This window comes from Natrix helvetica, assembly GCF_964273705.1.
Source record: "Natrix helvetica genome assembly, chromosome: 3".
Taxonomy (NCBI): Eukaryota; Metazoa; Chordata; class Lepidosauria; order Squamata; family Natricidae; genus Natrix; species Natrix helvetica.
Window position 1 is genome coordinate 163508830 of NC_138549.1, and position 22454 is coordinate 163531283.

The window sequence follows — 22454 nt, forward strand, 5'->3', positions numbered from 1 at the left end:
GAGACCAAAGACCTTCAAAAGCATGTAATTTTTAAAAAACTGTAAAATCTGTTCCTAGCTGCCTCTTTTGAAAAGATGTTCTGAGGCAGCTGCTCCCAAGGGGCAGAATTTGAGAACTGTGTATAGGTACTCTTTGACTTACAACCACAATAAAGTACAACATTTCTATTGCTAAGCAAGAAGTGGCTCAGTGGCTAAGACGCTGAGCTTGTTGATCAGAAAGGTTGGCAGTTCAGCAGTTCGAAACCCTAGCGCCGCATAATGGAGTGAGCTCCCGTTACTTGTCCTAGCTTCTGCCAAAATAGCAGTTCAAAAGCATGTAAAAACGCAAGTAGAAACAGGTAGCAGCACTCCATGCGCCTTTGGTGTTTACCCATGCCGGCCACATGACCACGGAGACGTCTTCGGACAGTGCTGGCTCTTTGGCTTTGAAACGGAGATGAGCACCGCCCCCTAGAGTCAGGAATGACTAGCACATATATGCGAGGGGAACCTTTACCTTTACTTAAGCAAGGAGGAGGGAGTACTAAGTATGTTCACCACCTTGAGTTATTTATAAAAGCAAAGATGGTATAAGTGAGTTTTGCCTCATTTCACCACCTTTTGCCATAGTTGTTAAGCGAATCACTACAGTTGTTAAAGTGAATCATGTGGTCATTAAGAGAATCTGCCTCCCATATTGACTTGGCTTGTTCAAAACCAACTGGGAAGGTTACAGGCAGTGATCACATGATCCCCAGAGCGTGCAAATCTCATCAATACATGCCAGTTTGCCAAGTGTTCAAATTTTGATAGCATGACAGTGGGGATGCTGTAAGGGTCATAAGTGTGAAACCCAATTGTAAGTCACTTTTTTCAATGTCATTGTAACTTTGAAGGTTTTCTAAACATGGTTGTGAGTCAAGGACTCCCTATAAAACAGGGTTCTATTTAAAATTGGGCTTACTCTTGTGGGAAGCCACCCACTCCCAGAAGAATGAAATATTTTAGGAAATATTAAAAAGGCAGAATATTATATTTCCCTAAAGGAGAAATGGAGAAACATGCTCTTGGAGACAGAAAGCAGCCCCCAAGTCTTTCGTAATAGCCCCCAGCAGATATTTCATGCCCAATGAGAAGGATCATCTTTAAAGCGCTCCATGGCACAGGACCTAGTTATCTGCGGGATCGTATCCTGCCCCATACATCCCTTCGGCCAATTCGCTCTCACAGAGAGGGACTCCTCCGGGTGCCGTCCACTAGGCAATGCCAGCGGGCGACGCCCAGGAGTAAGGCCTTCTCTGTGATGGGCCCGACCCTCTGGAATGACCTCCCCCCGGATATCAGGACTACCACCGACCTCCGCTCCTTCCGTAAGAAGCTAAAAACCCACCTGTTCAATTTAGCCGCCCTGGCCTAATTCCCAACTTTAGTCCCTCAAGCCTGCATTTTAAAGTTTTTTAGGGGTATGCTTTTTAGTTGCTTTTAATTTTTACTTTTCTGTACAGCTGTATTAGGTTTAATTCGTTTTTAAGGGTATAGGATATTTATCTTTTGTATTCGTTTTAATGAGACACCTGTACACTGCCCCGAGTCCCTTCGGGGAGAGGGGGCGGTCTATAAATCCTGAAAAATAAATAAATAAATAAATAAATTGTGCCATTCTATCTACAAAACAAAACCTTCAGCTCCAGGATGATGGGATTAAGACATTGTCAGGGTTTGTTGCAGAAAAATCAACTCCAGAAACACAGATAACTGATGCAGCAGGATCCATTAACTTCTTTATATACATAAGAATAGATGAATAAATGTACAATACCAACAGGTGGTTCTTCCAAGTAAACACAAGGCAGGAGAGTTACAGGCAAACACGAGCAGTTAGTTTCATTTTAGCAGAGAAGCCCAGACAGACTGCTAGTTTACTTCTCAGAGCAGCAGACTGCTTAAGTTTCTGTTTCATTTATTTGCACAGACTCAGATCTGTTTAAGCTCCCATTGGCTGACTTAGTTGATATGCCTATTCGTTGGCTGACCTTGTTCCCATGTCTCTCCCAGTCATGAATATTTTTAATAGACATGACCCTTCAGGACATAATAGGATTAAGCCACTACCATCTAGCAGCAGAACTCACCACATTGCACAATCTCTTGGGGACATTGCATCACCTTCTGGGCTTCAAACAAACTTAGCTCAGGCAATCCATAAGCCAGCTATGACCCGTGACAACAGCCAATAGAATACATGTTCTTGCACAGGAACAGGAAGATCAAGTGCAAAGTCCAAGAGAAGATATAAATCCCCCCCCCAACTCTCAACTCCATGTGGTCAGCTGCACCAGGACCATGTCAAATTCAAATTCAAAATTTTAATTTGTTAGCCGCTCCCTCTCCGCAAGGGACTCGGGGCGGCGTACAATAAAAATATACATACATAGATATAGACATACAGATCCACACATATACATACATATACATACATGGAGGAGGTAGTAATCAAACATATATCACATTAATAATAATAATAGAAAATTAAAATTAGCCATTTAAATATCCCATGATAAAATACAATTTAAAAAGGACTGTCAGGAGGAGGATAAACTACGGTTGAGCCAGGCCAGATAATTGAAAGAGGTGGGTCTTGAGCTTTACACGGAAGGAGCGGAGATCGGAAGTAATCCTGATGTCAAGGGGGAGGTCATTCCACAGGGCTGGGCCCATCACAGAGAAGGCCCTGCTCCTGGGTGTCGCCCCCCGACACTGTTTAGCGGACGGCACCCGGAGAAGTCCCTCTCTGTGTGAGCGGATTGGTCGTAGGGATGTGTTTGGTGGTTCTGCTTCATCATTAAACCATCTTTCCAATCAGTCTCCATGTTTCCAGTGTCTTTCTCCCAGCTTGGAACTGAACCAGATGTATATTTCTCCCAACGCTCTCTTGATAGACTGTGTAAAAGAAAAAAGAAATATCCTAAAATAATTCTTGCAGCTTGGGAATAGATTTTTTTTTCTTCCCCGTTCAGGTTTTCTAGCCATATTTTAGATCAGCCTCTTCCACAGGAATCTCCAATATTCTCAGATTGTCAAGTGCTCCGCTAAAAGAGGCCTGAAGAATGTGGAACTCTGCTGGTAGGCTTGGCAGGCCCCTGTGTTTGCAGAGTCAACCAGAAATATGAGCAAAGCTACCTGCAGGATGCAAAAAAAGAAACAGGAGCGATTTCCAAACTCTTTTCCAGAGTGCAAATAGTACAGGAAATTTCTCTCTTGCTGTCTCGGAATAGAATAGCTTCCCTTGGACAAGAATGTGCTGTCAGGCCTGGCCAAGGCTAATTTTCCCAGCCTTATGCAAACAAAGCAATTTGAAGGAGGGCACTCAATAATGTCCCGTTCCCTTGCAACGGTTTGGGATGTCAGCCGCCGTAACGTAAGGCCTTTGCGCTCAGCATACCAAGAAGTTGGGGACTCGGGAGAGCTCTGAACTTGCCTCGCTGACAAGCATCTCCCGTCGGGTGCCATGGGAGAAGTGCTCCCACGCTGTTCTGCAACAGAACAAGAACATTATTATTAATAGAGTGCCAAAAGAGCCCACAGCTCTTTAAAAAGGTAGCAGAGCCAAAAAAACAATTCCCAGCTGAGAGAGTTTACAGCTGAAATTTTGACAGGGGTGCAAGAATAAGAGAGGAGTAAAGAGAACAAAAGGGGTCGCTAAGAAACAAATGTGAGCCAATGCAGTTCTAGAGCATTACTCTTTTTTTAAAAAAAAGTTATTTTTAGTTTTCCCTTCTGCTGTCCCTGATACCATTAAAGATCAGATTAAAAACGCTCTTTCCGTTCCCCAAGGGACAGGCCTTCTCCAGTGCCTCAGGATATGTGTCTTCCCATCCTCTCTTAACCTGTGTATCCCCTCCAGATGTGTTACTAGGATGTGGTGTCGTGTAGATCATTTTGGCAGAAATGTTTAACCCAAAATCCAGTAAGATCCCTCAAAGCTTTGCTTCTTGGTAGATTTTCCAGCTTCCTCTTGTAATACAAGAGAATTGGTCAGAGAATTGCCTAATGTTTAATGCACCAAATGACCAAAAATTACTTCTGATTGAACCAGCTTCTCCTTGAAGGGGGGGGGGGGAGAAACGTGGTGGCTCAGTGGCTAAGACGCTGAGCTTGTCGATTAGAAAGGTCGGCAGTTCAGTGGTTCAAATCCCTAGCACCGCGTAACAGAGTGAGCTCCTGTTACTTGTCCCAGCTTTTACCAACCTAGCAGTTCGAAAGCAAGTACAAATGCAAGTAGAAATATAGGGGCCACCTTTGGTGGGAAGGTAACAGAGTTCCGTGAACCTTTGGCCTTTAGTCATGCTGGCCACCTGACCACTGTTCTGTCCCGTGATTCCAATGAATATGCAGACACAGGCTTGGCTGTCTGACACGACTAATTACATATACAAAACCAACTCTTGGCTAGGAGCCTAGAAAGCTAACTTCAAGAAACTAAGATTACACTTCCGGAATGCTTTCTCAACGGCTCGGATAATGGACTGTTGTTTCCTGCAAAGATTCCCCTCCTGTCGCTCCACCTATAAACTCTTTGGGAGGGGCCACACCCTTAACCAGCTGTCCTTACTTTCTTCTATGACGTCTTCTCCACAGCTGTTCCTTTCTCTTATCAATTCTACGCATACGCACATCAGGGACAACCTCCCTCTGTTCCTCCTCACTGCTCCCTGACTCAGATGCCACCTGGTGGCCAACAGGCTTCTCTAGTTCCTGCTCTGACTGCAAACACCCTCCAGGGTCTTCCTCATCCTTCAGAGCAGTCCCATAATGGTCTGAGCTGTCAGAGTCCACCAACAGCTCAGTCGGCCGCTGCTGGGCCACAACAACCACTTACACATCTTCGGACAGCGCTGGCTCATTGGTTTTGAAACGGAGATGAGTACCACCCCCTAGAGTCAGGAATGATTCGCACATATGTGTGAGGGGAATTTTACCCGTACCTTTACCTCCTTGAGGGAATCAGGATGATTTGTCTACATGTTCCAAAAAATACAGTTTTCACCACTGGACCAACTCTTGTCAGGGTACAGGTAGTCTTCAACTTACAACCATTCATTTTCCCTTCTGCTGTTCAAAGTTACAATAGCCCTGAAAAATGACTTATTGCCAGTCCATGGACCAACCATTGCAGCAACCCCATAGTCATAGGATTAAAGTTTGGGTGTTGGCAACCAGCATGTATTTATGACGATTGCAGTGTCCTGAAGTCATGTGATTGCCATTTGCAAACTTCCCAGCTGGCTTTCGACAGGCAGAGTCATTGGGGAAGCTGGATTTGTTTAATGACTGCAGGATTCACTTAACACATGCTCTGACTTAACAGTGATTGTAGAAAAAGGTTTCAAAATCAGACATGACTCGCTTAACAACTGATTTACTTATCCATGGAAATTCTGGTTCCAGTTGTGGTTATAAGCCGAGGACTACCTGTAGAGATGTTGAGACTCTAGGAAGAGTGCAGAGAAGAGCAACAAAGATGATGAGGGGACTGAAGGCTAAAACATATGAAGAACGGTTGCAGGAACTTGGATGTATAGTTTAACGAAAAAAAATGACTAGGGGAGACATGATAACAGTGTTCCAATATCTCAGGGGCTGCCACAAAGAAGAAGGAGTCAAACTATTCTTCAAAGCACCTGAGGGCAGGTCAAGAAGCAATAAGTGGAAACTAATCAAAGAGAGAAGCAACTTAGAACCGAGGAGAAATTTAGAACAATTAATCAGTGGAACAACTTGCCTCCAGAAGTTGTAAATGCTCCAACACTGGAAGTTTTTAAGATGTTGAATAACCATTTGTCTGAAGTGGTGTAGGGTTTCCTGCCTAAGCAGTGGGTTGGACTAGATGATCTCCAAGGTCCCTTCCAACTCTGTTATACTATGTTTGATCAGATTAACAGTAAGTACTTTGGTCTTTTTTCTCTCCAGCAGCCCCTTCACTTCTTAAAAATATTCCTCCCCAAATTGAAGGATCTGCTGAATGGGCTGAGGCAGAGGGAGCAACAAAGAACAGCTACAATTTGAGCAGAATTAAATTAAATCCTGCAAATTCTGCAACCATTTTCTCTTTCCCTCTGTTTCTTCCTCTTATACTCCAGATCACAGATCAGGCGCCTCTTGTTTCCAAAGAAACAGTTTGGGTTAGGGCTAGAAACAGAGATGAGATAATAAATCCCTTTTAATTGCATGCACATTGATTTGAATCAATTTTCTGTTTTTTCCCAATAATGTTCTTCCTCATTAAAAACATTCTTCTATTGGAAAGATGTGAATTTAGCCGTATGTGACACCTGCATATTTCTCCTCTGTTCTTGAAATTAAAAACAAAACCAGGGCACTGAGATCATTATGCAACTGCAGTTGGACTTTGTGTTATCAATGAATGAATCAATCAATTTTTATTATGGCCACAGACCAGCATTATTCCTTAGAACATAGAATAACAGAGTAAGAAGGGGCCTTGGAGATCTTCTAGTCTAACCCACTGCTCAGGCAGAAGACCCTACCTCATTCCTTACCAATGGCTGTCCAATTTCTTCTTACAAACTTCCAATGATTGAATACCCAAAACTTCTCAAGGCAAGCCATTCCACTGATTAATTGTTCTTACTGTTATCTACTGTATGTTATTCTTCAAGCATCTACGGAGATTCTTAGTCATCCAGGTCTGAGAATCTGTTTTCTGTTTTTCCTCTGAAGGCGTTTAGTTGAAGAAGCTTCTTGGATGAGACGTGAAACCAGTAAGTCCAGTTGCTTCTTGAAAAAGCACCTTTGGAAATATTCTTCAAGTACTATAGAATGCTGAGAATCCCTCGTTGATCATGTTCCATGGGCAATGTAACTCAGAGCCATTTGAGAGGAATATATGGAGCTCTTCATTCTATTGAACTTATCTTACAAGAGTGTCGGGAGAACAAAAGAAGGATTGAGTGTATCATTTCCTCTTTTCTGATACAACTAGAGTTGGCCTCAAATTTAGTGAGGCTTCTGAAATACTTGTACAATTTTCACTCTGCATCACAGGAATAGCTTCTCTTAATGTATTGCTCTTTTAGCTGGCCTGATTACACACTTGAATATTGAAATCCTGCTCACACCTCTTAAAAACTTTCTCTTATCTCCCCATGTTTTACTATTATCTACTCCGAAAATGGCATAGTATTAGCTTTTACAGCTTCATGTGCTACTTGCAAATCAGGAATGGAAAAGGACCAGCTTCAATCCTTTTGAAATGGTTTGGTGAAATGGTGAAAGATATATTCATTTTTTGTAGGGGGGGGATGTAACTGTGAGTCCTTCATCACCTAGCAATGATTTTAGCTGGACCTGCAGTGATCAAGTTGGGTGACCGTATATATTCCATAAGTAAATAAAATGGGAATCAAGGTCTTGTTGAACATATTTTGTCCATGATAAGCCTTCTCTACACTGGTAGTCCTCAATGTATGATCACAATTGAGTCCAACATTTCCTTTGCTAAATGAGACAATTGTTAAGTGAGTTTTCCTCTGTTAAGTGAATCACTGTAGTTGTTAAGTTTGTAACACAGGTTGTTAAATGAATCTGGCTTCCCCATTGATTTTGCTTGTCAGTAGGTTGCAAAAGGTGACCCCAAGATCCCAGGACATTGGAACCATCACAAATACATATCGGTTGTCAAGTGTCTGCATTTTGATCATGTGATCATGATTGTTGCATGAATCATGCATCAATCATAAGCGTGAGAAATGGTCATAGGTCATTGCCTATGTACCTTTGAGCAGTCACTAAACAAACTGTTGTAAGTCGAGAGCTACCTGTATGGAAACTGTACACTTTAAAAGCTGAAGGACAATGCAATTCATGAACTCTAATGATGTATTGGTAGTTTACTGATCCCTGCAGTCTTCAGAGAGCCAAGATTTGGGGAAGTGACAGTATTACATATTGAAAAAGTGAAAGGTTCTAACAATAGCACAAAGGCCTCAATTACCTGGCAGTAGATAAATAACTTATCCATTCTGTTTCACTCTCTTGTCATTAATTAGCTCTCCTCTAACCAGTGCATACAATCAATTAAGGCTCTGCACAGATGTTCGCCTTTGTCTTCACATCCCATTAGCTGACAGTAAGTTTTCTTATTCTAATTAAGCAGAGGAGCTGGGCTCTTTGCAGTTAAATGTGCTAAACAGACCTTGTTGAGTTTGCTTTGCCATTGTGTGGTTCATTTATTTATTTATTTGGAAGATTTATATGCCTACCCATATTATAAAATGTAACTCTGGTTGACTGACGTACACTAAAATAACTAAAAACAAAATAATTGCTAACAGCCAATGTATAAAGATACTCCCAATCCAATTGATTCAATAAGTAGATTAAGCATGAATGAATGTAGCTATTTTGCATGGAAGACGGGAATGGGGATTTAAGGATATGATATATAAAACGTTTTCCTTCCAGTATCAGGAAACTCTGCTATCAGCTTGAGATTGTTGGCATTGCTTTAAGATACTTTAAATTTATTATAAATTGCTGATACTTCTAAGTTGTCTGTGATAGGATTATGGATCAAATTAGAATTAGAAATCTGTATTGGCCAAGTGTGATTGGAAACACAAGGAATTTGTCTTTGATGCATAAGCTCTCTGTGTACATAAAAATACATTCATCAAGAATCATAAGATACAACACTTAGTGATAGTCATAGGATACTAAATAAACAATCAAAATCATACTAGGAAACTAAATAAAACAATATAAATTGTAAAGATACAAGCAGCAAGGTTATAGTCATAAGTAGAAAAGAAGATTGGTAATAGGAAGGATGAAAAGAATAATAGTAATACAATCTTAGTAAATAGTTTGACCGTTTTGTGAGAATTAGTTGTTTAGCAGAGTGATGGCATGCATGAAAAAATTGTCCTTGTGTCTAGTTCTGGTGTGCAATGCTCTGTGACGTCGTTTTGAGGGTAGAAGTTGAAACAATTTATGTCCAGGATGTGAGAGGTCTCTTTCTGTGTAAGAAATGGTGTAATACTGAAAACATTCTAATGGAGTTCCATGTTGGTTCAGCAGCTTGCCCCTGATAAGACAAAAAATTAAAGTTGACCTGTAGACCGAGCTAGCAAAAGGAAGGGTGAGAAAAATGGAGGAACTATCCATGGTACTGAACCTCTAGCTTCCAGCCACTGATTTTCCGCTCAACTTTAGATTCAAAAGAATCAGTAGATGCTAAGTCCCTTTGTATATACACATTTGCATCTCCATTGACTTTCTATTGTCTTTTGAACATACTACAAACATTAACTGACATGAGATGTATTATAAATGTCTGAGGAAGAAATTATGTTAGAAATTGTCTCTCATGGCCTCATTTTTATGACCAGCTAAATATGTCATCTTAAATATTCCAATCTTATCACAAAGAGAGCCTTTTGTTGCAGCTGCTGTTAAATGCTGTTTAACTTCATCTTTGTCAGAACATTTTCCCGTGTTAGCTTATTGTCAAAGGATAAGCAAAAGCGTATTTTAGCTGGTATATTTCCAAATGTGTTGGTTAAATGTTTTTGCTTTAGACAATCGCTGCTCTTGTAGATAAAAGGGATTATAAATCTAATAAATGCATGCAGAATATTTTTTTTCAAGAGTAAAACAAAACATACAATTCTATGAAAAGGTATAAGTTCCTTTTCAGACTGTCTGGATTTGTGTGTATATTTTGTTTTGCCACCGAATGTTATTAGAGCTTTGTTTATCTCCTGGTGATGTATCAAAAGAGTTTTCAGAAACAAATCACCTTAGCTGTTGGAGCTTACTTCATGTATTTCATAATCCAAAAGGGAGAAAAATGTTCTTTAAACACCAGAGTATAATGGAGGAAAGACTCTACATAAAATGTTTGAAAGGCCTTTGAACCAATCCATTAAGGACTTTCACTTACTCACAATATTGGTGGGGTTTACATTGGTTGCAACATCCTGGGGGGGGGAGGGGTGTCACATGATCATCATTTGCAAACTTCCCAGCCAGTTTCTGACAAGCAAAGCTAATTTGGGAAGACAATGGATTCACTTAACAGTGGCATGATTCCCTTAAACCACTGCAGTGATTTGATAACAGCCATGGCAAAAAAGTTCATAGAATCAACTGTGATTGATTTAGCAACATACATTCTGTTCGCCTGTTGTGGTCATAAGTTGAGGACTGCTCATATGTAGTGAAAGGAAAGTTCTGCTTATATGAAACTCGTAGGACATGTATGTGTTTCTGCCTATCTGCCTAGCTCCAAGCAAGTGAAAACACTGGCTATTTAAATAGTAGACTGTAAAGTTTTCAGTGTACCTTGACTTTTATATGGGTCATAAATTATTGGTTTTCCCCACATCCTTTTGGCTGCACATCAGAAAGAATTTGGGCAGCCTGAGTTTGTCTTGCCTGGTTAAAAAAGCTTCAAATCTGATTAGTTTTCTACCAATAAAGGCAGGAGCAAACAAAACTTTGCGGTCTCTCCTTCTCTCCCTTTTTTATTTTATTTATTTATTTCTCCTTTTCTCTTGTTATAGAACAGTGATGGCAAACCTTTTTTGGCTCGCGTGCCAAAAGCAAGGTGAGTGCAGTGGGGGCCGTGCACACCCATAATGCAATGCATGATCCTACCGCACATGTGCGCATGACCAGCGCTCCCCCCCCATTTTTTGCATGCTTTTTTTTTGCCCTCCAGAGCCTTCAGGGAAGCCTCCGGAAGGCACCTGAAGGCTCCAGAGGGCTAAAACCGGCTCTATGAGCAAACTGGAAGTTCGTTCCTGAACTTCTGGTTTGCCCATAGGGCCAGTTTGTTGCGCTCCGGAGGCTCCAGAGAAGCTCCTGAAGTCTCTGGAGGGCCCCGGGGGGGGGGGGGGGGCAGAAGAGGCAATTTTCGCCCTCCCCAGGTCCTATAAAGCCTCGAGCCTGGGAAGGGTGAAAAATGGCCTCAAAAAAATGGCCAGCTGACAGGGCAATGCCTCATGTGCTGTGACAAATGGCTCTGTGTGCCACCTCTGGCACGCGTGCCATAGGTTTGCCATCCCGGTTATAGAACAATGCAAATTGTGCTAGTGTGGCTAGCATTATGTAACTTGCAAAAGGTAACTCACATGCAGGGAAATCAGAAAAAGCAATATTTTTGAAAAATGACAGAATCCAGGAAAGCAACTCATATTTCCAATAAAAACAAGAATTAAAAATGATATTTTAAATCCCCTTAAAAGCTAAGTAACCAAAATACAGCCACTTAACTGACTAAACTCAAGGATCGTACTTTCTCATGTGAATTTATCTTACCATTCAGATAATTATTTCAGAGCCCATCTTATGGCTGTTATTTGTTCAAAAAATAAAAACCATATTTTTTTGCAGCAGCAGCAGCTGCAACAGAAGTTCTCTTTTCTTCTTTGTTTGAAATATGCTTTGGCATTCCCCCTCCCCCCCAAAAAACCTGAACCCTTTTAATAATTTATAAAAATTGTAATTTATAATTTTTCTACCAACATTGACAAGTTTATTTCAGTTTTGTCCTTTGGTGTTGTAAACTCTTTGGGTTATTTCTACTATTTTCATTTGCATCTCTTTACATACATTATTATCCGTCGTGGGAATAAAGTTTTTAAAAGGCTAGATTCAAATGTACAAGGAAAAGAATTTAAGACAAGCTTAGGCTAGATTGTGCTTCTCCTTCATTTTCTGTTGTTTTGTCAAACTCACAGATAATAAAAGTAATTTTACAGAGGCTGTAGCATTTAGATCATTTTAGTCCTTCAGATCATAGTATAGCGAACAACAACACAGAGATAAAAGCAAAACATTGACAGCAGCATCCTAAATATTTGCCAGTATTAGCACATGCACAGTTGAATAAATCAACAAATAACACACAGTCCACATTCAAAGGCTGAAGGCAGAGAGTGCCAGCTAAATGTAGGCAGCTGTTGTTTAATCTTACAAAACCAATTTGGCAAGAGTGCCTCCCAGCTCCCAGTTATTTGCCCTACCATTCAGAACTACATTCATTTCCATAAATCACAATTAATCAAAAGCCACACATATAAAATCAGAAGGACAGTCTCCCATTGTGCGGGAAAACTCATTAAGTGCAGACCACTCGGAGGCTGGCAAGGATGATTTCCTGAGCTGCCATTGCAAGAAAAAAGCCATGATCAGTGCGCATCTTGTTTCATAAGACAACATTAATAAAAAGAGGATGAAGGCTAAGACTGTTGATAGAGCGCTCAGTCTGCCTGAACAAAGTCTGAAGTCCAGCCTTTGGGAAAGTTAGGAAGAAGAATCATAGATAGCCAGCAAGAGCAAAGTTCTTTCTCTGCATGCAAAACAGAAGAGTGACTTCCAGGCAAAGTTGGTGATAGAGGAGAATATTTGTAGCTCAGGATTTAACTGCGGGATCCTTAGTGCTCTCTGAGCTTGGTTGTTTTTCTTGCAGACATCTCATTACCCAACTAGGTTACATCATCAGTGTCATCACATCCTAGATCATGGGTCTCCAAACTTGGTAACCTTGTAGTCTTCAACTCCCAGAATTCCCCATTCTGGGCTAGGGAATTCTGGGAGTTGAAGTCCATAACTCTTAAAATGCAAGTGATCTTTGTCCTAACTCAAACCAACTCTGAAAAAGCCAGAAAATTCCTGGTGGCCTGGCATTCAGACAAATCGGCCATCAACAGACACACAGAGATAAACAGCATCTACATATCTCTCAAAATAAACAAAAATAAACAAAAACACCAGCAAAACACCAGCAAAAGTAAATAATGTCTCAATCAAGGAACTACCAACACTGACAAACAAGTTAACAGAAAGCAACAGCTTAATCAAAGAACCACCAAGAACATTCCTACCAACACTCACAGGGGAAGCCACTAGTATATAAAAATAAGAGCAAAGCCCACTCCCTTCTTGCACTGATGATTTTACCAGGTTTGGTAAAGAAATGTCTGCAAGAAAACAACCAAACTCAGAGACACTGAAGACCTCCCCACCCCACCGCAGTTGGCAATGTTGAGCTAAATGGAGCGGTGAATTCCATTTATATTTATATATTTATTTACATATCAAAATTTGAGACTGCTCATCTCTATACTGTACAACGTTCAACTGATGTCTGATACTCCTTGGCTAAGCAGGAAAGGAAGCAACATCTGTGAAGAGATGGGAAAAGACCCAACTATCTTCAGAGGGAAATATGAACAAATGTTTATTTCTCAAGAGAAGATATTAGTGCATTGTACTTTAGCAATTCCATCTTTTCAATCAAGGTTACTTTAGATGCTTACCTAAGCAAAATAATAGAAAATAACTGGATTTGCTATATAGAAACATACAGTTGGGAATGACCAGTCTGATCATTGTGGTGTTTTCTTTGCACAACATACAATTAAGCTTTGTCACTTAATGTTATTGAATGTGATTGTGGTTTTTGAAAAGCTTGCGAATTACTTGGTCTTATTTTGTTAGCCACTCCATAAAAGCTGGAGTAGATGAGACTGTAGCTTGATTTGTGAGTTCTTGTGATCTAACTTATTTAACACTAGCTGATAACCCAGCATTGCCTGGGTATTTATTTATGCTAATCCTGTATTAGACAGGAAAAGGAATGAATTATATCTATAGTGTCAAATCAAAGTAATGCTGGAACACACACACGTACACACAAAGACACACAGACATAGACACACAGACAGACACATAAACATGCATCCAAAATGCACACTATCACTGTCAAAAGTACTGTGATTTGACACTATAGATACAAATTATTCCATATCATTTCAGCACCCAGGCATTCCAGAGTTATGCTGGAACACACATACAGACACACACATGCACACAAACATACCGAGAGGTATTGTGCATGTCTTACCCCCACAGTATTTGTTTTCAGAGAGTAACTCATCTGTGTACCAAATTTGGTTGAAATTGCTGGGTTTGGGGCTTAAAGCGTGGTCAGAGCTGCTTTCTTTCTATAAATCTTGGTGGAGGGGTGTGGAGTGCTGGCTTTGTTTCAGTAAGTGGAATGATTGGTCGTGTGGTTGTATCATGATTGGTAGATTGGTGCTGATTGGTGCTGGCTGTGCGTCCCTTGTTGTTTCATGTTGTAACGGCCTGGGTGGTGGGTGGGGCTTGTTTGTTGACTAGGGCTGGTTTTCAGATGTCTGGTAGGTGGGAGGTATCGTCACGTTTATTCAAAGTTGTGGTGGCGTTTCTCTATTTCGATAGCTTCCATAATTATTCTCTTGTTGAAGTGTTCAGTTTTGGAGATTAACCTGGTTCCTTCAAAATTAATTTCATGCCCTATAGCTTTAAGGTGCTGGAAAAGGGAGGAAGTTTTTTCTTTTTTTCTTACTGCGTTCTTGTGTTCTGCGATGCATGCATTTATTCTCCTGTTCGTTTGTCCTATGTATGTTGCAGGGCAGATTTTGCATGGTATTTCGTAGACTCCTTGGTTTTCTAGCTGGATTTTGTCTTTGGAGTTTCTTAAGATGTTGGCTATTTTTGGTTAGTGTTGAAGGCTGTCTTGATATTGTGTTTGTGGAGAATTTTGCTGATTTTATCTGTGGTGCCTTTGATGTAAGGAAGGAGGGCAATGCCGTTGTTCTGTTCTGTGTCTTAGTTTTTTAGGGGAGTCTCCCTTTGGATTAGGTTGGTAATTGTTTTTCTTTGGAATCCGTTGGAGATTAATACATTTATGAGAGTGTGTAATTCAGTTTTCAGATGGTCTTTGTAAGCTAGGCGCTTGGTTCTGGAGATGAGGGTCTTGGCTACAAAGTTGATCTGTGCAGAGTGGTGGTGGGATTGTAGTGGTTGGTGTGTGTTTTTTTCCAGTAGATGGTGTGTCCTAGGGAGCCATTGGGTTTTTTGTAGATTAGGACGTCCAGAAAGGGAAGTTGGTTGTTTGCTTCTATTTCCATAGTGAATTGTATTTTGGGGTGTAGGCTGTTGAGATGTGTGAGGAAGTTGTCCAGTTTTTCTTTCCCATGTGGCCAAATCACGAAAATGTCATCAATATATCTAAGCCAGAGTTTGGGTTTGTGTTCAGATTTATCTAAGGCGTTAGTTTCAAAATGTTCCATGTATAAGTTTGCGATGACGGGTGAGAGGGGTGATCCCATGATGCTCCTTCTATCCGTTTGTATCTTTGTCCATTATAGATGAAGTATGTATTGGTTAGGCAGTGGTTGGTCAGGTCCAGGATATGTTTAGGGGGATTGTGTTTGTTCTGGATAGGCTTTTTTTACAGGCACTTGGGTGAAGAGGGATATGACATCGAAGCTCACGAGTAGGTCGCTGGGTTGTAGGTTTTGTTTCTTTATTGTTTCTCTGAAGAGGAGTGAGTTTTGTACATGTGAGGTGATGGATTCTGTGTAGGGTTGGAGTTGTTTGGTGAGGAATTTGGCAAGACTCTGTAGAGGTGAGCCTATGGAGCTGACTATGGGTCTGAGTGGTGTTCCTTCTTTGTGTATCTTGGGGAGGCCATAGAGTTTGGGGCATTTGGGAGATTTCTCTCTGGGGATGATTCTTTGCTGCCTCTCTTCACTGATGGGAGAGGCTTTTATTTTGGATTTGGTGGTTTTTTCCAGGTAGGTGGTGGGGTCTGTGTTTAGAGGTTTGTAAGTGGGATCTTGGAGTAGGTTGGATAGTTTGGCTTGGTAATCAGGCGTGTTCATCACCACTGTGGTGTTACCTTTGTCTGCTGGGAGAATGATTATGTTGTTGTCTTTCCTCAGGTTGGTGAGTGCTTTTTCTTCTTGTTGTTGTAAGTTGCTTCTGGGTGGATTACTGGAGCAAAGGACATTGGTGTCTGCAAGTCTGATTTTATTGGCTTCATCTGGGTTAATTTTGATGAGTGTAGCTTCAACTCCCCATATGATGTCTTCAGTTGGTGAAATTTACCAATCCAGTGAGAGGAGGTTCGACCGGTGGACCCGGAAGTAACTTCGGGAACGCCTGCCCGGCCCTGTCGCTCGCTCGCCCTGGCAGTCCCGATGCAGTTCGCTCACTCCCCCGCCCATCTGCACTAAACTAGCCCAGCCTGCCGCTCATTGATTGGCTGGAGTCCTGATTGGCTGGTATACTAATTGGCTGGTGTACGCCACGTGGGTACACAAGCAGGTAGGCGGTGGCAGCAGGCTAGCTTTCGTGAGGGAAGGCCTTCAGGCCTTGCCTCGCGAAAGCCGTGAGCTGCCGTACACCACACAGCCAAAAGCGGGTGGGCAGCAGCGGCGGCAGGCTAGCTTTCACGGCTTTCACTAGGGAAGGCCTGAAGGCCTTCCCTCGTGAAATCCGCGAGCTGCCATACACCACGCAGCCGAAAGTGGGTGGGCAGCAGCGGTGGCAGGCTAGCTTTCACGGCTTTCACTAGGGAAGGCCTTCAGGCCTTCCCTCACGAAAGCCGCGAGCTGGTGTATGCCACATGGCCAAAAACAGGTGGGCAGCAGTGGCGGCAGCAGGCTAGCTTTCACGGCTTTCTTGAGGGAAGGTCTGAAGGCCTTCCCTCGCATAAGCCGCGAGCTGGCATATGCCACATGGTCAAAAGCGGGTGGGCGGCGGCGGTGACAGGCTAGCTTTCGTGAGGGAAGTCCTTCAGGCATTTCCTCGCGTAAGCTGCGAGCTGGCGTACGCCACACAGCCGAAAGCCCCCCGCCCCCCTCTCCAGCCTCGCCTGGCTGGCTAAGCCTGCCATGCGGTATGCCTAGCTAACCGACAACCCTTGTCTGAGCCAGTAAGTTTACCTGTCCTGCTGCCTCGTTGCCTGCCTCCTCCCTGCTGCATCCATCGCATCGGAGAGCTGCTGATTCTGCCTGCTGGTAGGTGACCTGGTTTTTTTTCTTTTTTTCTTTTAATGTTTTTTAAAATAATATTTTATTTGTTGTGCATAGAATTTTTTTAAATCGTTTTACTTAAAAGTATTGAGTATAGAATATTTTAAAATGGTTTACTTCAATTTATTGTGTGTAGAATGCCTTGAAATGGTTACAGTATAAATTATTGTGTGCAGAATACTTAACAATGGTTTTTAAGGATTTTTTTATTTATAGAATATCTTTTTTTAAATTATTTTTAGGGAATTTTTATTTTTTAATTGTTTATAATATATATTTACTACAAGAAATGTTATTCCTTTTTGCAAATGTTTTCTATGTGATGCAATATGTTGCTTTTAAGTGTTCAGACCAGGTTTATGTGTCTCAAAGTGGCTGCTTTTCTATGGCTGGTGCAAGGCAGCTTTGCCAGATTTAGTGTGTTTCACCCTGGTTGTTTAGGTAATTGTGAGGTGGTTGCTGGTTCTGTGAACTTCCTGGCACTGTCCTTTATAATTTCCCACAATGCCTTGATGGTTTTTATTCCAGTGGTTTTGTCTTTCCTGTCGTTAGGGTTAGGAAAAAAACTGGTTTCATTAGTAGTCTTTTGGGGGCAGGATTCTTATTTTTTGGTGTTTTCCTGGCACTGTCATAGTTTGTGTGGGTGTGGGTGTGTAATGTCCCCGCAGTTATCTACACATCAATAATGATCAAGAACTAATAATATTTCCTTATACATTTTAGTGACCTTTCCTTACATAATTGGTGTTTTCTTTCACACTTTTGGATTTCTAATGTCTGTTTCTGTTAGTTAGCAATTGCTAAAACAAATCCCACGTGAAAAAGTATTCAAAGCCTTCTTGATTTTAATTGTCAATTTATTTATTCCTGCATATTGTAATATTTATTCATTTTCATACCTCTGTTTTTCCACTGTTGTGCAAACACAATTCCAGCTGCTGCTAACATGTGTAAAATTAAATATATATTGTACTCCCTTTCAAATAGCCAACAAAATAGTTCTGGTTTTAATTCCATATCTTGCTTTACCATTGCTTCTAACCACTAACTTCTGAATAGCTACTTGGACCAACCTAAGTACTGAACCTAATTCATATATTCCTGTTTTTTGGAACTGAGAACTAAATTTCAGAAAAAGGAAATCTGCATTGGTCTGGGAATTTACTTTTGACATTCATTCTTGAACTAACTTCTTGGATGAAAGACTATATCTTTCCTTTTTGTTTATATCTTTCCTGTTTCTCATCCTTCCTGAAAAGACTGTACATTGTTGGTTGAAAGCAGAGGTCTCTTCTGTTACCTGTAGTCCTCAGCTTACAACCACAATTGAGTCCAATATTGTTTTATTTCTTTTGCAGTTAGTATTATTTATTTTTGTACTTATTTTAATCTTATTGTAGTTCATCCATTGGGGCAAAGAATTCAGTGACATCATCTTGGCCACTCCCACCCAGTCACACGACTGCCAAGCCACTGCCAACTGGTCACATGGCCGGCAAGCCACTCCCACCCGGTCACATGGCCAGCAAGCAACTCCCACCTGGGCACATGGCCAGCAAGCCACTCCAACAAAGCAGGCCACACCCACAGAGTAGGTTCCAAAATTTTTTGAAACCCATCATATATATATATATGTATATATGAGGTATAGAAAGAAGGATCTGAGATAACTGACCAGATAGACCAGGGGTGTCCAAACTTGGGAACTTTAAGACTTGTGGACTTCAATTCCCAGAATTCCCCAGCCAGCTGCTGGCTGGGGAATTCTGGGAGTTGAAGTCCACAAGTCTTAAAGTTCCCAAGTTTGGACACCCCTGAGATAGACAAAGGACAAATTTAGTGATCCACAAAGGTCAAGGGACAGGAGAAATGGGAGAGTATGAAAAAGTAATTATCCTTTTTTTTGCTACAAAAGACTAAATGATTATCTCCCCATTGAACTATAACTCACCTATATATCGGCTTCCATTAATATTCCTATTATTGATGAATGCCTTATGTTTCTAAATGTATTTCCATCTCTGTGTAGGTACTACAATATTTCCTGCTGAGTTGTAAAATAATATATTCTCCTGCTTATTGTCTCTTGTTAGTACCTGCTCTGGGGCAGCAGCAGGAGCCCATGTTAAATGAGCAGAACTGTCTTTCTCAGTTCCCATCACAGTTGGTCTCTGAATTAAGCATTGGCTTAATGAAGAAGAAGCTCTCACAAAAGTAGGAAGAGTAATGGAGAGTTATCTAAAACCTCTTCCTTTCATTTTTGTCTAGACTCTTTGTCCCTTTCCATCATGAAGATATAGGAGAATTGCATGCAGAAGTGTTTGGTTGGGGGGGGGGGAGCAGATATAACAAGTCATGATAATGCCACAACCATGTGATCAAAGTCTCACCCCTTTTGTTTGTGCATCACAATTGTGACACTTGAAAAAGGGCATGACTTCAACAGGCCATCTCATAGATGCTCCTGGTTGCAGAACACCCTTGTCAGAAGAATATAAATCTAATAAATCCAAATCCAATCCAAAGAATGAATCCTAGGCCTATCATGAGTCCTGACTTACTTTTATAGTAACTTAATTAAAAATAAATGAGTTTCCAATCAAGGATCTCTACAAAGCAGATATGTTAGCCCTTCTAGGTGGACCAGATCAGAAAACAAACACCCTTAAAAACACCAGAAATCTACTTCATTGATATAGTTATAATCACCATATCTTAAAAGCCTGGCTGAATTTCTCTTTCCCTCCCTCTTACACTCTTGAGAGTCAAGGCAAGTTAGTCTTGATCTTTTTTCTCACCTCTTCCTGAGTTTCTGGGCTAAGTTGATGTTTTTGTTACAGTTGGTGCCAACTGTCTTCAAGGCTTGTCTTTCCAAGTTAATTTTTTTTCCATTTTAGCCATTCCTGGATGGCAGCTGTAACATAGCAGCTGAGAGTCGGCTGTGAATCAAGAGTTCCATTTCTTACAGCTCACCTCTATCTTCAGGCAAATGAACAAAATAATGTTGACTTATCCTAGTGGATTGCTACAAGAAAATCTGAGACAGTGAGTGCAGGGTAAATAGTGAGAAACTGCTCTGTAAATCTTGCATTGTAAGCCACAACTAATCTGTGTATAAGTGTTAAGCCAGCTAAGATGCCAGTTAGGCAGTAAGAACTGAAGTATGACAGTGCAATTCATGAGGGACTACTTGAAAAGTGGCTTAAATGCTGCAGGTGTTGCATAATGATACTGATGAACTATTTTTAACTGATTTTTAGAAAGATCCACCCACCCATCCATGCCTAAGATTGGGGTAGAGGTCAGTCTCTTGGTTTCTAGCCTTAAGCACAGAGGTGGTATTCAGCAGTTTCTGACCAGTTCTGGAGAACCAGTAGCAGAAATTTTGTGTAGTTCGGAGAGCTGGTAAATTCCTGGCCCTGCCCCCACCTGTTTTCTGCCTCCTGAGTCCCAGCTGATCGGGAGGGAATGGAGATTTTTACAGTATCCTTCCCCTGCCATGCCCACCAAGCCACACCCACCAAGCCACGCACACAGAACTGGTAGTAAAAAAAAAATTGAATCCCACCACTGCTTAAGCACTAGACCAAAGATGCTTTAGCTTCTCTATTTATGCCTTGCCTGATCTATAATAGTAATAATACTTCAATCTCAGATGTTAAAAGTACTTTTGCATACAATTCCAGCTTTAATCTTCCAGAAATCCAGAGAGAATTGAGTCTGAGAATTGGAAAAATTGAGTCCCAGAAAGAGGTTGCCCATCTGAGTAATAGGCAATAATACACATTGGGAGTCAATTCTATGCTAAAGTAACTTCATCTAGTTAGACCCATCCTTTACAGAGGTTGGCTAATCATTTGGTTCCACTCCAGTTTTATATGTTCAAGCAGCCTCAGAATTGCACTGTCCTGGCTCTCAATGAAATAGAATTTTTCAATCTACTTAAGGAACTCTTGTGCTGACCTTGGTGCTGAAATTTTATTGAAAGGGTTAGAATAAATTACTTTCAAAGTCCTACTAAACTATAATTGAAAGTATGAGCTACATAATGCTGGGCATTAGGCTGAGAGCACTTGATTTTTATTAGCTGAAGTAGGCAATATTCTGCTCTAGAATTCTTTTGGAAGTAGTCAATGATGGTTTCAGGAGAGGAAAAATTCCAGCATTTAATGTGCAGATTTTAGTTTGGATAGCAAATGATAAAACCTGTAAATCTGTATTGTTGTCTACACAGGTGAGACTCTGGATAAAAGTGGTCAGGTATTACCAGGAATGTAATAAAAAGCTTTTTAAAATATCCTTCAATTTGACACTCTTAGCTATGTTGAATATGTGTGTATGTGTCTTCCTGCAGTAATAATGAAATTAGATATCCAGGGGTTAACATTTTTAATACATGCCTTTTGGAAGAAAATAGCTTTCTCCCTCCCTCCCTCCCTCCCTCTCTCCCCCTCTCTCTCTCTGTTTGTGTGTGCACACATGTGCAAAAGTAATACTTTTAGCTGCTGCTCTTACACTTTCTCACTTATAAAGCACAAGTTGATTGGATTCTGTTGGTAGATCTCAGCCTGATTTGCAATGGGACAAAAAATTCAGGTTCAGGCTGCTTACAAACATGCAACAATGAAATTCTCTTTCCAACTTAAATGCTGCTGCTGAAATAAAGATAGTTTGGGATAGCTTCTGGGCTCAGAATTCTTTAAGTCCAAGTATTTGTATTAAATTTGTATTAAATAATATCAATGAACCAGATAGGAATATATGTTTTATGATAATATAAAGACATAGCTCAGAGAAGCTTCCAACATATTTTTTAAACTCGGGCTGGAGATGTAGAATGTGTCGATATTTATCCCCAGATCTGAGGAAGATAAAAAATGTTATTAAAATGTCTCCTATAAAGTATGTGCGAAGTGGTATCCATTACATCCAAGATGTTGTTGTGGCTGTGTAGTAATTCAATATGAACCCTTTGGCTGGGTTCAACTCCATTTAACTTTGTTGTTTCCAGGATTCACATCTTCACAGGTCCCTTTTGATGCTTGCTTGGTGGTCTGTAATTAGAAGGGATGAGTGAAAGCTTTCCATCAGCACCCAGACTGATGCTGGGGATGGGGACAACTGGTGGCTATGACAGATGTATTTCTCCAGGCTGAAGGGGCAACTTAGCACACCAAGGTCAGGTTGGATGATCTGCTGGGGTCCTAGCCACAAACTGAGAAAAAGGAGAAGCAGGAGGCGTCCAAGAAGCTTACAGCACTCTAAAATGTATGTGTTATATCAATATGGGAGGTACAGTTCCAGCCCATGGAAAACTCACACTTTAATAACATTCAGAATGTCAGTTTGGTGTAGTGGTTAAGGCACCAGGCTAGTAATTGGATGACTGTGAATTCTAGTCCCATCATAAGCATGAAGCCAGCTGGGTGGCCATTTGCTCTCTCTCAGCCCTGCAAAGGAGACAATGGCCAAATCCGTGTCAAGAAAACTGCAGGGACTTGTCCAGGCAGTTGCCAGGTCAAACTTGACTTAAAGGCACCCTACCTCCCCAAATGGTACTCAGCCTGCACCTAACACTGT

The 22454-nt window shown here is 41.1% G+C and overlaps 1 protein-coding gene across 4 annotated transcripts in view; it reads left to right on the forward strand.

The window, feature by feature from the left end:
• The window catches only part of PHACTR3 (phosphatase and actin regulator 3), a 303640-nt gene that overhangs the window by 34166 nt on the left and 247020 nt on the right, over positions 1-22454 (forward strand). For 3 of the 4 annotated variants that reach the window (XM_081948374.1, XM_081948376.1, XM_081948377.1), the window contains exon 2: positions 16776-16859. The exons of the other annotated variant lie outside the window; for it this stretch is intronic. The gene's annotated coding sequence lies outside the window, so the exon portion shown is untranslated. The remainder of the gene's footprint in view (positions 1-16775; positions 16860-22454) is intronic. 4 annotated transcript variants of the gene reach the window in all.